Below are 13,534 nucleotides of genomic sequence, written 5' to 3' on the forward strand. Positions count from 1 at the left end.
GATAATATCAGGGTTCAACGATTTCAAATGGGCATATTTTCATGACATTTACATATATTTACATATACTCGACTATGTTTAACAGGGTGGTTTATCCCCATCAGATTCCAATTAATCAAAGTTGTGGAGCCAGAAATGCATGCACTAGGCATAGTCACAAACCCTCATGATGAATGTGTAGCCATGTGGTCAGTGTGCCAGAAGGTTGGAGTTAAAGAACATGAAAAGAAAAAAAAAACAGCTACAAAGCATAAAACACAACAAAAAACAGAAGGAACTATTATAAAACAAAAAAAACATAAAAACCCTAATACTAGCCTTGGGCCCCTAAGCTGGCCAACCCATTGTTGGGAGGCTGCTTCTAAATCGCCAGGAGCACCGTACCAACATGCCAGACTAAACCTAATTGTGTCGCTGACCAGGGAAGGCATAGTTGTACATATAGCGCAAGTTGTGATGGGGGAACCATATGTTCCTCCACCCAGCCAATCCCATGTCCACCCCTACTAGTCCAGTGGCTTAGCAAAATTATGTGGACGCGCCGGATAAAAGCACCACATTTTTCCCACGTGTTCCCCATCATCAATGACAAGAACAAGTTACAGGTTGAAAAAGCCCTCAGCTCGGAACTAGGCAAAATCTGCATATGGCTCGCCGACAACAAACTATCATTACACATGGGTAAAACAGAGTCCATTCTCTTCGGTTCAAATAACAAACTCAGCAAGACCGATGGCTTCTCAGTTACAGTGGGTGACAATATTGTCACAAGGATAGATGAAATTACCTACCTGGGTTCCATCCTAGACGCTAATCTTTCCTGTGACAAAATGGCATCCAATGTAATAAAAAAAGTCAACCAACGAACTCGATTCTTGTACCGGATCTCCTCTCTGGTAAACAAGAATACCCTGAAGACTCTGGCAGGAGCACTCATTCAAGGGTACTACGACTATGCTTGCACCTCATGGTACCAAAGCACCTCAAAGGCACTAAAAAACAAATTACAAACATCTCAAAACAAACTAGTCAGACTACTGCTTGACCTGACTCCTAGAACCCACCTCACCCCTGCCCACTTTGACAACCTAGGATGGCTTAGAGTAGACAACAGAGTACAGCAACTTGCATTGGGCCTGGTCTACAAGATACACTACACGACCAAGGTACCCATGTACATGTCAAAATACTTCCCAAAGGTCAGTGAATACCACAACCACAACACCAGAGGAAGCTCAATAAATCATGTTAAACCCAGATTCGGCTCAAACAAGGGACTAAACACGTTTCGCAATTATGCCACATCAATGTGGAACGCCCTACCCACAGCTGTAAAGGAATGTGAATCACTACCCACTTTCAAAAACACTCTCAAAGAACACCTACGGGAGACTGCAATTCGAAACTGGCCCCTACAAATGTCCTAACCCAGTTGTACAGTACATTACCAAGTATTCCAATGTACAGTGTACAGTGTCCCCCAGTGTTCATTTTGGGGTAGGTGCCACGTCATCATGATGGATTAATTAATAAATATCTTGGTCCTAGCGCGCTCAATATTTGAGCGAACACAAAGGTATTGGTATCCCTGTAAACTAGAGAACCTAAGCTTTCCATTGGTACCATTTCATTAAGCCCAACTGTTGGGAAGGGGGTTTTAATAGGCAATGATATGGCTTAACCAACTACCGAGATGCATAGCCTGAAGCCTTATGTAGTACATGTTCAAATTTCATAAAGATCCAATCAGAAATTAGTGATTAGGAGTGATTTTGGTAAACTGTGTACAATGAAAAACTCAGTTTTCTCATAGACTTCAATTCATTCGGCTGTTTTTCTTTTCCTGTTTTCGCTCATTAGTTTTTCACCTAGATCCCTGATTCATACATCCCCATGTGGGATATCATCGGAAAGCCACACTCATTGGCTACAACCCTCCACAATCACTTTCGAGATCGCCAAATGATTGACAGAACTAGAGCCCCAAGAGTCAGGAGTGGTATTTTGCACAATACTGTGTACTTTGCACAAGCCTCAAATAACGGCATTTAACTCGAGAACTGCTGAACGGATTTTGTTACGTGAAAGGGCTATCGACAGGCAACGATTAAGCCTTCAATTCGATATATATATTATATTACAAAATATGCACACCCAAACCAGTGGTCGACAAATTGCTGGTGGGCAAATCGTCCTAAAAAGGGCCCACATGTGCATGTCCATGTTAAGAGGACAAGTAAAAAATTATGTAAATATGTTGTTAGAATAGTACAAATATTCACACATTTATTGACCCAGAAAATGTATAGTTTGACACCAAAATTGATCTTCTATGTTCAACATTCTAACAACAAACCCAAACTGTGAATTGTACCTAAACTGCACCTCGTCCATTTATGCCTTGCACTATATAGTATTGTATATTAGTATTGTATATTAGTACACTGCACAGTATTGTATATTGTATGGTAACTACGTCTACGAACATTGTACATATGTCTAAACTGAACACTGTGACCTCTTTTTTTTTCTTCTAATTTTTACTATGTTTTTATTTCATACTATCTTGTCATGCACAGTCTCTGGAGCGCAACAGTAAGAAGCATTTTGTACAAAAGTATTCTGTACTTCTGTATGACAACTATTAAAGAAACTTGAAACTTGAAACTTGAAACTTAACCCAATTTTTGGCAGTTGTTAGAATGTTCGACACATTTGTACCACATGCACAAACCTGCTTCATTATTGCCCCAATTAGCATGCAAGTTGGACAAAGTGGGTATGTCTGGAAAGAAGAGGCTTGTGGGTACCTATAAAACCAATGTTCACTCTGATATATTCATGTGAACAGCCAAGGGACCTTTTGGAAGATGAGCATGGCAGTTTTTTCTAGGCGAAAATTTAACATCATTTTGAATCATTGCCTGTTAAAACCCCCTTCCCAACAGTTGGGCTTAATGAAAATGGTACCAATGGAAAGCTTAGCTTCTCTAGTTTACAGGGATACCAATACATTTGTGTTCGCTCAAATATTGAGCGCGCTAGGACCAAGATATTTATTAATAGGCAGAAGTTTGATTTGACATGGCGGCCATCTTGAAATCCATCATGATGACGTGGCCCCTACCCCAAAATGAAAGCTATGATGATCGGGAACACGTGGGAAAATGTGGTGCTTTTATCCGGCGCGTCCACATCCTTCTCAAATCTGCCGCTAAGCCACCGGACTATACTGATCAAGCTACTTGCAACAAATATGAGAGTGAAGAAAAAGGAAGAACCCTCACTACTGAACTGTGAGTTACTGAACAGTTGTCAGGTGATATTATGGTAATATCAGGGTATTTCCATCATTCTTTGCTCACTTCCATCGTTTCAGTGACCAAACAAATTATGGAAATAGCATTTTTGGAAATAGCATTTTTTTTGTAATGGTTACATCCTGAGGAAATCCTGCTGGATGCTCTCGGTACAACCTGTAGTATCATTTTAACCTCTTAAACATTGTGTCTGTTACTAGGCTTGAGTAAATTGTAATGAACCATGTGTGATCCCGAAAATAACGTTAAATAAAAAAAGTTCACGCTGGATGTCAGATGATTGACAGGGGCTGGCGTGAGCTGGGAAGGGTAGTTTTATGAAATTCAAAAGCCCATAGAAAGCCCTGGGTCTCCTCGTTCAGTTCATAGGACTACACACACTTATGACAGCTTCCTTTATTTCCATCTAATTCATCCGTTTTCCGTCGGATGCGCTGAGATATTATAAACTCATATTTCGCTATTAACACTTAAGATCATTGGTAAACAAACGTAGTGCTGAAAATATACACTTTTACTGCTGTTTTGATAGGGTTAGTGTCTTTACTCTTGGCTGCATTTGAAAAATAAACGCAACATTAATGAATACATTCTGTATTGATCGATTTAGGGCATGATATGAATCTCGGCCCTGTACTGGACCCGTCGGGGCTTAATGGGTTAAATCTTTATGGAACAGCGCCAGAATTTGACACAATGATGACATCGAGGTAAATTGTAGCATCAGTGCGTACGGTGCTTAAGCAAACAAAAACAAATGGCTCATGTCTCCTTTCCTGCAGGCGCAGATTATGTGCCTGAAAAGCTCTGCCTGTACTGAGCTGAACTGAGGAGACAGACACCTAATGATGGCTTGAGGCATTCTACCAGGCAGAGAGACAGACAGAGGAGAGAGAAAGAAACCAAGAGTAAGACAGAAGGGAGACAGGGATGGATACAGGGCGGATGACATATTGTTGTCAGCCCCTCCAGAATCTTCACGACACTCGTCACAGCCTATTTCCCTGAAATCCCCCTGCAATTTAAAAAAAAGCAACTAAGCCTTATTCGACGCCTCATAGAATGACGGTGATATACATCTCCATTGCATTGTGCTCCTTAATAGATACTATTTTCAACCCGCGCTATTCAACCAGTTTGAATCGCCTTGATGAGGTAATTATGATCTACCCTCCGAAAGGCAGAGTTGCTTCCTCGTCTGAATGAATGCTTTTTTTTTTTTTTTTTTTTTCGTATTGGTTGTAAGTGAATCTGTAGCCTACACATGCTGTGTGTTGTGAAAATCCAATACGCTGCAATAAGTGCTTGAAGGCTGTACGAGCTCTCCCCTTTCACGTGAGAGCTGGTAACAATGACGAATGTTAGGAATAAATGTAGCATTGCACTGAGGGATCTCGTTTTTGTGTGTGTTTCTTTTACCCCAACACCACTGAAACATTACAAGGCTCTCAGTCATTGTGACTACTCCGGGACAAATGGCATTGAAGCCATACATCATGTCAGGTTAACTAGTGCCTCCTGTCTCCCTCGGACGCCACTTTCATACAGTTCAATGCTCTCTGTTGGTGCACTTCTCCAATAAACAACGCTGTAGTCACAGCTAGCCTTTGGTCCCCACTGGGCTCCTCTCCACTAAAGAAGTTCTCAGTCGACTTACAGTCATTGGACTTTGTTGTCTACTAACTGATAATTTAATCGACAAATCTATAATGTGTAAATAATTCAGAAGGATGTAATTAAATAGTGCCTACCAAATGTGTGCTCATCATTGTTTCAGGAAATAAGTAATTTAGCATGGAAAGAAAACACATAGACGACTGACAGAGAGCCAAACTCTTGGTCAACTAAGACTGATGAATCAACTAAATATACACAATCCAAACTTTTCCAACCTTCATTCTGTCCTTCGATGTTTTATCACCGGTGCCAGTTATGGTACCCATCATTGTATCCTGTATGATAAGGTTGGGTATCTTCGATGTATCACCGGTGCCAGTTATGGTACCCATCATTGTATCCTGTATGATAAGGTTGGGTATCTTCGATGTATCACCGGTGCCAGTTATGGTACCCATCATTGTATCCTGTATGATAAGGTTGGGTATCTTCGATGTATCACCGGTGCCAGTTATGGTACCCATCATTGTATCCTGTATGATAAGGTTGGGTATCTTCGATGTATCACCGGTGCCAGTTATGGTACCCATCATTGTATCCTGTATGATAAGCTTGGGTGGTCCTCCCTAGTAGAGAGACGTGACTTGCATTGGTATCTGTTTCTGTATAAGGCCGTTATTGATGATCTTCCACCCTACATCACTTGATTACTGGATTGGAACTCTGGACCTTATCACACTCTCTCTGGTGATTGGCTTACGCTTAAGGTCCCCAGAGTTTGCACTGAATTAGGAAAATCAGCGTTTAGCTTCTGTGCCCCGACACGTGGAATGTTTTGCAAAGCACCTTAAAACTCAATACTTTAGTATCCATTGGTCAGTTTAAATCTATGATAGCCAAACATTTCACCTCAGTCTGATGTTTTTTTAATTGTATGTACTACTAGGGCTGTCCCCGACTAAGGATTTGGATAGTCTACTATGATTGGCCAACATTTGCCGTTAGTCGACTATCAGTCGACAATTTTTTTTTTTTTTTATCATTCCATTTGGGCTGTGGGGGGTGCGTAATGTCTGAAGGAGTCGACTGAAGGCTTCTTGTCCTCTGCAAAAGCATGCAATTGGTCCACTGATGGATACATCTTGTTTTTGTCTAGTCTAGTGTGTTCATTAGATGGGTGAAATCCTCTTTCAGTGCCTCTGTGCCTATTTTCGTAGGCAGTTAGCCTCTGGTATGCGTGCCATTAGCGTTAGCCACGCTTCTAGGCCTCTTTTCTTTTGGAAAGAATGATAAAAAAATATATATAACATATATTTTTTTTGTATTCGACTAAAAGGTTGGCAGTCGACTACGGCCCCCTTAGACCGATTAGTCGACTAGGGGTTCCCAAACTTTTCAGGCCGCGACCCAAAAAAAACTGTGTCAGAGAGCCCGGGCCCACCGCTATATATAAATCAAATCCATTATTATAGGAGGTACATTTTTATTATTTTTTTTAATGTTAATATATATATATATTTTTTTTTATATAAATGGAAATGTATGGTTGAAACATGCAAACGTTCAAACGCACACACACTAATAAGCATTGGAGGCTTTTAATCAGGGCCGGACTGGGGAAATCATTCAGGCCAGGAAATATAGTGCAAAATATAGCCCCAGTTAGGCCACTTTTTAAGCAGGGGGTCTGGGGGTCCCCCACCAGGATTTTTTTTGTTACAAAGACTTCATTTCCTGCATTCTGGTGCAGGATTTTTTTTATTTGTACCCTTTAAATGCCAGTGTTTGTGATGGCATCACAAATTATTGTTAAAAAAACCGGCTAGCATAATGTATGATTAGCAACAACACAGATTTGTTTGGATTTTCAGTTTTTTTGTAATTGATATACAATATTTTATTCAACTTCAGCCCTGATCATAACACCACATATTCATTTTATAATTCTAACAATTTAAATGCCAGTGTGTGTGATGGCATATATTTGCAATATATCAAGAGAGAGAGAGAGAGAGAGAGAGAGAGAGAGAGAGAGAGAGAGAGAGAGAGAGAGAGAGAGAGAGAGAGAGAGAGAGAGAGAGAGAGAGAGAGAGAGAGAGAGAGAGAGATAGTTCTCCAACTTGTGTAAGTTGCAGTGATCTCCTGGTCAGGCACGTGCACACATAGAGGCCAAGGGGTGCTTGAGCACCTGCCTTTTTGAACCTCATCAAAAAAGTGCAATAAAAAAAAAAAAAAAAAAAAAAATGTTTACCGCTACGCATATAGACTGCCCTTCCAACTGAAAATGTTCAGAATAGAATCAAAATATTAGGTAAAGAGAGAGAGATGCCCCATATTCCATTGCAGTTTGCACGGCCTCCTCAGCGTGCCTCTCCGCGGACATATATATTTTATGCATAGCGTGGGTGGTGATGATGATGATGATGATGATAGAAACCGCTGTGGCGCATACAGTTGAATGCTGGTATTACACTCATTGAGGGACACGAAGAAGTCAATCCGATGGGATTTGGGAATCTCAAATACAAATCGGGATTGGAATAAAAAATGCATTTATATTAAACAATACAGAATATACAGCACTTTTTGGTCTGTAGGGTAAGCACTTATTCCCTCCCCCCTGAACATTTATGGAGATGTATGGGCCTTTTAAGTCAGTGATAAAAGTGTCTTTCAAGGATAAGTGAGCTCCTGCACTGATTATTATAGTTCAATATTCAATATTTGATCACCAAAACCCCCCAAAAAGCATAAAAAGGGGGCCCCCGCCCGAAAAGGGCCCTTAAGAATCACGCTTGCGCGCTACGTGCGCTCGGTTAATATATACACACAAGTGTAGTGCCCTTTTCAGCCTTTGAGCACCTGCCCCTCTAAAGTCCTGTGCACGTCCCTGCTCCTGGTTGTTCCCCACTTAGGTTATCTAACTATTGCGCTGGTGCAACTAAAGCAGTCGACTAAAGACGCACTTCTTCAACCATTATCTGAATTAAAAAAAAAAAATCTAACCCTAACTAACCGTACTGTCATGCACTTGTCCTAATAAACTAACCTACACTGTAGCACTCAACACTTTGATGAACATTGTTGCTCAGCTGATAAGAGTTGTGCCCTTCCTGATGGCTTGTCGTACAGAACTTGTAAGTCGCTTTGGATAAAAGCGTCAGCTAAATGACTAAATGTAAATGTAAATGTAAACTAGAAACACTGGCCTGGCCTGCTTCTAAGTTCAGTGGCTTGACTGCATAAAAAAAAAAAAAAAAGTTTTTTGGACCTGTGGGTCGCGACCCCGACTTTGGGAACCCCTGCACTAATCGACTAATAGGGGTCAGCCCTAGTATGTACTACTATGCTACTATATCTATACTACTATCTACTATGTACTATGCCTATACTACTACCTACTATGCTAATATGTCTATACTACTATGCACTCAGAGTGTAGTAGCAGCACTAAGTAGCTGCCAGAGATGTACCCATCCTGCTGACTTGTATGAATGACAATGAATGAGTGGATGACTTTGTGGGCTCATAAAAATTTAGTTTGAGCTATTATAGCAAAATTAATTTTATTTAAATGTAGGGCTTATTTATAGCTCCGATTCAGAAAGGGTGTCTAAATCCCAATAAAATCACCATGGGTACTGTCATAAACCTGGGGAGTCACGTGATAGCTTTTGAAGAAATACACTCCTCGATGTCAGTTTCAGTATTTAATTGACAAGGATGACGACACCCTGAAACAGAACAAAGGACAGAGAAATAAGCTGACAACAAAGTACAATGCATGATAACACTATCATAATGCATATATTAGTGCTGTCAATCGATTAAAATATTTAATCGCGATTAATCGCATGATTGTCCATAGTTAACTCGCGATTAATCACAAATTAATCGCATTTAAAAAAAAATATCTACCTTAAACAGATTTTTTTCAAGTTCCAAGTTTTAATACTCTCATCAACATGAGAGTCAACAAATGCTTGCTTTATGCAGCCATTTAACACAAAAGGATGACCCTCATGCATTGCAAATTTGCATCAAATTCAAAACAGAGTGATGCACAAAATAACTTAAAAGAAAATAATCATTTAAAACAATGAATAAAGTGTGCATGAAATAATGGGCGAAAGAAAACGTTAGGAACAACACAAGGGCTGAGTAATCACACACCCCCCCTCTCTCTCTCACACACACACTCTCCCAGCACTCTTTCTCTCTTGCCCCTTCCTCATCTCTCTCACCCCCCCCTCTCTTTATATATATCTCACTCACGCACGCACGCACACACACACACACACACACACACACACACACACACACACACACACACACACACACACACACACACACACACACACACACACACACACACACACACACACACACACACACACACACACACACACACACACACACACTCACACACAAACATAGTATCAATTAGAGTATCAATAATACACCTGAGTGAAGTCTAGTAAAAAAAAAAAAAAAAAAGGATTCGTAAAAGTGAATCGTGAGTAGAAAGAAATAGTGGCATTAACTTTGACACATTGGGCGCCGGGGGTTGTGCCCACCGTTGAAATCCTATGGAGATGTTTACCTTCTTTGCAGGGCTATAACTTTTTAAATTGTATTGCTATATTGAGATGACTACAGTGGCGGCCGCTGGGTACTTCGCCACTAGGGGCGCTATACCAAACATTTTGCAAAATGCAAACATGTACAGTACAGTACCACGCAACACTCATGGCAAGACGTGAGCGATTCGACTCACGCTCACGGCAATGAATCGGCTCTTATGAACGAGTCGCTCAGCTGTTACTACAACAACACACAACCAGTCAAATAAAGTATAGTCTAGACTCTAATTCACAACTTGAAACACAATATATAAATAGAAAAGTTAGAAACAAAACTCGCCCGTCTACAAACACAGGCAGATCTCTCCCTCTCTCCTTCTCTCTCTCACACACAGCGCGACGTGGAATCGATTCGTTACACAATCAGACCTATTATATACCAAGAATAACTTCAGTATGAGTACAGGGCTGTACACATATTTTGCATATTGTTAAACGAGCCAAGGCTAGCTATTAAACTATCGATATGAATCGAAAATCTGGGACCCTGATGTAAACAAGACAAACGTCTTTCTCTGGTCTGCATCCCCTTAACAATTGTGTGTATTGAGCCGTACTGTATTGTACCCATTCTGCAATCTGTTAATAAAGTTCTCATTCATTCATTCATTCAAACATAGACGATATTGAACAAGCCATAATCCACGTATTTTCAATCCGAGAGAGCTGCAGTAGTTAAATCAATGAGCCATCGACATAGTCAGTGTGGTACGTAACGTTATTATTGCATCCAAGATTGATACACGGCTGGCTAGGCAGTTGGTAGTCATAGTCTTGTGTTATAAAATAAATAAACAATCAGCAATGTCTCGCTTCATGAATGGCCAGCAGTAGTACTGCTCCTAAAAAAACTATTTACAAACGTTAACGTTAAGCACAGAGAGAGAGAGAGAGAGAGAGAGAGAGAGAGAGAGAGAGAGAGAGAGAGAGAGAGAGAGAGAGAGAGAGAGAGAGAGAGAGAGAGAGACTCACTGTTTAGTTGAAACGTCCAGGGCAGGAGAGCTTGATAAACGTGTATAATCCGCCATATAGCTTGTTAGCCAAGTGTTAGCTGAGCTCGTTAGCACAACACTCAACAAGTACATTCCTTTGTCCATTTCCGCTCGAACAGACTGCAAACTACCTGGCGTTCTATCGCCATGCTCTAAGACAAACTCTAACCTTAACCAACTTTGAAAGAGTGCCTAAGCTTAACAGTCTAAAGAACTTGCAGTCACGGCACGCTCGTCTAAGACAAACAGCTGCATGCATCTCACAACAACACAACTATCTCCACCGACCAACCTAGGACCAACCTAGGAACCAAGCTAGAAGCTAGAATTGGAACATTAGAAATTGGATTCGGCCAATCAGAGATCGTCTCTGTGAAATTCTGCCATGGAAAAAAATACTGGCGTCGGCCAATCAGAGAGCGTCTCCGCGAAATGCGGCTATGGAAATTCTTCACGGAAGTTCACGCTGCTGGCTAGACCGCTTCAAATCGCGCTCGGATTCCAACATAATAGTCATATTTCAACGCACAACGCCGTATGCACTGATTGGCTGTGACGGAGACAGCGATCAAACTGTGACGCGCACTCAGAGCGCTATCGCTTCTAGCCCGGGCGAGAAATACGAAAAAATAAAAAAAAACGTCACTTCCTGTTCAAGAAAACGAGTATTTATTTTTTAATATAATAACGTTATATTGTGCATTGGAAACACAAACATACTTAAAATGAGTAAATATTATTAATTTTAAACATGTTTATATTATTTATAGGGCTTTAAAACAAAAAACTAAAAACTTATTTTTCTTGTTCTCTCATATAACCAGGGTAGGAGCTGAGGGGGGGCGGCGCCCGAGCGCCCCTAGTGGTAGAGCCGCCACTGGATTACTATGGCATTCAACATCGATTATCTATCGTTCAGGATGTGGGAACGTTATATTTTTGCATTCATACATTGTTGTGTTAATACCGTCTAGAATATAAGTATGTTTTAAGGTCTTCTGCTGTAATTCCAAAAACGAGAGTTATAGGCCCTGACGCATATGATAGATTATCGATTGGCGTTTCTTTCCTATACACGCTATATAAAAAAATTCAAATGTATATGATCGGTATACATTATGCTTCATCATGCGTGAAGGAAAGGGGGGGGGGGTCGTTTATAATTCCTTGATTGTCAGCAACAGCTTTATTTAGTATGGGTTGATATGTTGAGCAGATGGTTTGCAGTGAAATGAATAAACAATCGGGCTGAAAATAACGTTAGTGTCCTCTTACCGTTCGCCGATGAGACTGGAGGAAAAAGATCCCAATTATTTGACGCCGATCTCCTAGATCCATTTCCGGTTTGTATGGCGCAATAAACGCCGAAATCAGATAGATTATTGCGTTTCGAAAGCGATCCAAATGCACTATAGTGTTTGTCTGGATCCACGTAACAAGATATGACTGCCGGAGGGATTTCCTCGATGCACCAGCGCCACTTCCGGTTTTGGCGAGAGTGAAACTCGCCCGACCATCCACCAGGCGGCGGTATTGAGGCGTTGCAATCTCATACAGGGTGCCGCTGCAGTCCGAAGGGAGGCTGGATGAATTATGAATGCCATGGCGAATTTTTTTTATATTGATCCCAAAAATGATGTATGCCGTTGTTGGCGTTCAACGCATGGCGGGCAAAAACGGCGTAAGTCGTTTTTGGCGACCAATGTGTTAATATATATATATCGCTATATAATGTATACACTCAATAATGATATAACAGACTCACATGAATGAGTGAATGAACGTCTCGACCCGACGTGGAACGCACGAATGTCCGTGAAACAAAATGGCCGACCAGCTAAGCCGGTCAGCATTACTAATGAGACGCTGCCCCCTAGTGGCCGGCGGTAAAGCTTTGATTCTGGACACGTTTTTCAAGGTAGAGGGTTCATATGGTTCCACTTATTCAATTGGTCTGACATTTGACGGGAGCAGAATTAAATGATTGAATTTCCCAGTGTGAATCACAATGTGATATGACACAAATTGTCTTTATCTTGTAATATAATTGTCATGGTTCCTATTTCATTCAAAATTGTCTTATTATATTGAACCTGCTATAAGGAATAATTTTTTTGACTAACTTAAAAATATACAGTATGTATATAAATTATTTTAAAGTACAATATGTATACATAGTGGGTGACGTTATACATTCATATTCAGTCTACCTTCATATTTGGTTTACCTTCATATTCAGTATCAGCCCTTGCAGCCTTCTCTCTCCTTGATTGCAGGGTGGGAAGAATTGGACGAGTATCTATTTTTGCCATAATTCTGCCATGCCAATAACACTCCTCTGTCAGCAGCTCTGTATGGAGCTGTCTGTTTCAGACCAGACACTCAGACAGACTGCACTCAGCACTTTTTTATTATGGCACTGTGTGTCAGGGATACTTTTGAGCTATATTGCTGTCAGTGGGAGTTCCAACAACCTCATACAAAGAAAAATCATCATAAACCAAGTGGAATGGTGAACAGCAGGCATTTATGTATTACAACCACAGACTTTATCCTGTTGGTATTTTGCTTTAAATCATGTGCACAATCTAAGACAAAATTAGTGCTTCCTGGTTTAGGCAATTACACAAGGGAGTCATTTGACTAATTGTCAAAATGTTTGCACTGAACGACAGACACACACAACTCAAAATCATACATATTAATCTGGTATTATTTTGTGGGAGGTCTGGACCTCTGTGTTCAAGATATCCCATATTATGCTCATCCCCCAGTTTGATATTTTCATTTTCATGGTCTATTTGCAAACATTTGCATGTTTCTATGGTCAAAAAGCAGCTGTGCAGGGTGTGTGTGCAGCACCTCAGGCTAACTCTGACTAAAACAGGCCCTGTTGGCACCTGTTTCTAAATGCAAATGAGCTGCTGCTTCCCACGCCTGAGCACGCACACACGCAGAGGCT

This window comes from Notolepis coatsorum (genome assembly GCF_963971535.1).
Source record: "Notolepis coatsorum genome assembly, chromosome: 8".
In the NCBI taxonomy this organism is placed as follows: domain Eukaryota; kingdom Metazoa; phylum Chordata; class Actinopteri; order Aulopiformes; family Paralepididae; genus Notolepis; species Notolepis coatsorum.